This window comes from Pygoscelis adeliae, unplaced genomic scaffold (assembly GCF_000699105.1).
Source record: "Pygoscelis adeliae isolate BGI_AS28 unplaced genomic scaffold, ASM69910v1 Scaffold318, whole genome shotgun sequence".
Taxonomy (NCBI): Eukaryota; Metazoa; Chordata; class Aves; order Sphenisciformes; family Spheniscidae; genus Pygoscelis; species Pygoscelis adeliae.
Genome location: NW_008825430.1, coordinates 1,933,479 through 1,936,976, shown reverse-complemented (window position 1 = coordinate 1,936,976; position 3,498 = coordinate 1,933,479).

Sequence of the window (3,498 nt, the reverse complement as noted above, 5' to 3'; positions counted from 1 at the left end):
GTGCGCTTCCAGAGCCGCGAAGAGGGGAAAACCAGGCACGCGAAGCACCGAGCGCTGCGGCAGTCGCGGAAATTTGTATCGTTACACGTGGGAATGAGTAAATGTTGCTTAGGCACGTGAAATGCAAATCCATTTTTATAATACCTGATTCCTTACAATAACGGGCAGAACAAAGATTGAGCACCTATTTTAACTATTTCTGAAATAAGGTTGAAACATCAATGACTTGGCATGTGTACATTACAGTTCTTATACAAAAGAAATCCATTCACACAGTGTCTCGACAGTTCATGTTTTAAACTTCTGAGGAGAAAACACAAAGCAAAACTAGCGGCAGTGAATGTAGCAGAGAGGCAGTGCGGGTTCTGTGCCTAAAGCAGCAGCCATCAAATTTAACGACCTTGCACCAGGGAGTGTAGGGTGGTGAATTAATTGGGCAACTTCTGACAAGCAAAATAGGATCATTTTTAGTGTACTGTTGGTGGCTTTTGGGAAAGAAAGGGGAAAGAAAAAGGTACGTTTGCGCTTTCACAGTCCTGTCAAACCAGACACTGTCGGTTGAAAAATAAGGTGGATCATTTTGCCACCTACTGGAGTTTTGCTGTAAATACAGCTGCAATTTAAATTACGGAGGTGAAAGCTATTTATCATAGCTCCTGACCTGTCAGCATTTATGGAAGCGTGTGGCTAAAAGAGGAATGGAGTATGTCACCACTCTGCATTTAGGTTTATAATTAGGACAAAACCGAGACCAAGCAAATGTGGTCCGTTTCGCAGAACAAGTTTTAGAGAACATTAAACAAGATGGAAGCAATTTCAGCGGGGTAAACTGTAGTGGGAAAGGGCACAAGAAGACATAGTATACCAACCAGAAAGCAGCAAGTAGCTTTGCACAGGGGCTATATTTAAAAATAAAACCATACTGCTGACTTAGAAGAATGAAGGTATCACCTTCGCGCTTTTCTTGTCCCAAGGTGCGCAAAGAAGGGAAAGCGGAAGAAGCCCAGATTTCCCTCCGATAGCTTAGGGACGGAGATGGAAAAAATCATGAGGGGAGCGGTGACACCATGGACACAAATAAATAGTTTTCTGGGGGTATTTTTTTCAGTCATGGGACGATCTGGGTGTTAATGAGGGTTTCCCTCATTGCAGTCTTTCTGCTCTTACCTTTCTGTGTTTACTCACAGGTTAGTCTGTCAGCTGAGCGCCAACTGCCATGACTGCTCTGCTTATAGAGAACCGTGTTTGTAAAAAGTGAACGTATTGTCAGTAACACACTGGAGGAAGTTAACAAGGACGGAAGAAGATTAAGGGAAAAAGAGGGAAAGGTATGCCAAAGAACTAAAAAGAGAGCGGCTGGGGCAGGCAGAGTATGTAAGATAGCTTCACGGATGATAAGAAGACAAAGCTATGCAAGACAGAAAAACGTAAAAGACCTATGAGATGGGCTGAGAAAGAAAATTGAGAGAGAAAATGAGGGGAAAGAAACGAATAAAAATGAGATGAGAGAAATGAAAAGTTTAAAAAAAAAAAGAGAGAAAAACAGGAAAGGAGACAAAGGAAAGGAGACAAAGAAAAGGAGAAATGCGACCTGGATGCCCATCAGATCTGATCGGCTAAAAGCCAAATGCACTAATTTAAACAGTTTTGAAAGTGAGAGCTAAGAAAATATTAAGTAACAGATTTCCTTTTGACACTGGGCTTTTCTGCATGTAGACAATGAGCCTCAGACATTTGTTTCACCTTGTAATCTTCGTGCCAGCTTCCTTCTTAAAAAAAAATCAGCTGGTTTTTCTTTGGCATTATCAGTAGGTGCATCATAGCCATTTTTAAATGTGATGTCATGGGATTGTATTCACCAGTCCAGATCAGAAATAATACACAATGCTTTTCCCAAAAGGGACTACACATTCCTTCTTCTAAAATGCCGTCCCGTTGTTTGCTTTCTTAGTATGTCCAGTTTTTGTCTAGGAAATATAGCAGAAATTAATATAGAGAAAAATATTTATATAACATAAGCAGTGCAAATTGGCCCAAGAAGAACTTTTTGTTTGATCTCATGTAACAGAATGGCTACAAATCAAGGGCTGCAGACAAAAGTTCAACAGTATTATATTATATAGCTGTGAAGGTTGTCCTGATCCCAGCCAGCAAAACAGAAGGTCAGGGAGTGCCTACACTTTTGAGCAACTCGTTTTCAAGGTCTACATAATGGCCTGAGCAAGCTCGTGCTGACCCGGTGCCTTTTTGCTGTGGAAATTCGTGAAGGAAGAACTCTCCAAGTTTTGAGGTTCCTTTACCTGTCAGCAGGGAGAGAGAGGACAAAGTGGGTTTATATACACTGAAGAAGAACCAGAGAATGTCCTGATCAAACTGGTTTGTAAGATACTTGTGATGCCAGGGATGTCCCAGAGACACAGGAAGGCCTGCTCAGCGGCCCTGGCCTTCCCTGCCAGTGAAACGGGGCCAGTTCTGAGAGCCATCAAAAGGGTTTGAGTTACAAAGCATATTGTTTTCAATCATTTGTTCCTGAAATTATTTAAATTCTCCTCCCTTTCCTTCTTTTCCTGACATGAACTCAGCTTTGTGTATGTTCTAAGGAGCTGTTTGTTGTTATGATCGGAGTTTTTGAGCTGGCACATATTTTTACAGTGATTAGCAATTGTTCTCATAAGCAGTTAGCATCCTTTCTCTGCTTCAGGAGGGAAGAGAATAATTCAGAGTAAATCACAGATTTGTTTCTGATTAAACTTCCTGGTTGGGGCCATTTGATGACATCTTTTCCTTTCCATGCTCAAATAGATTCTCAAAATCCCCTACATCTGATCCGTGCCATTGCTGTGAATGACAGACATGCATATTACCATTCCCGTGACTGAATTACTAGTAGCATTAAAGTTATTCAAATGTGTGAATTTGTAATAACAATTATTATTATTAATAATAATAATAACAATAGTTATCTCCTTGGGCTTTTTATTGTGATTATTTTTGTTTTCTTCCCTCTGGTTTGCATTAACCTGTACTGTTGTGATGTGGAGTCTGCAGGTAACGTAACCTTGCAGTTTTTGCAGCACTGGATCCATGCACGCACAGAAAACAAATTCAGAGTCTTAGATCTGAGGAACACTGAAGGGCAGGGATTACTTTTTTTTCTTATGTCTTCTGAAGTGCCTATATAATGTTGATAAAGAAGCCAAAATAAGAGCAATTGGTATTTTTTCTGTTATAAATTCAACTGTAACCTAAAACTGACCACAATAAGTATGCAGCTTTCCCAGAATTTTTAAATTCGTAATAATTTCTATCATTTCTACACGTAATTCTTCTATGCGAGGACTTTATTGTGCATTTTCAGCTGTGCTGGTTAGTTGTCCCGGAGTATTAAGGTTGTTACGTCTCTTGTGCCCTCAATTATATTGATATAGTTTTCCAATTTTTAGTGATAATACTCATAATTTCTACATTAATTTCTGTTAATATATTGTAATTATTTTT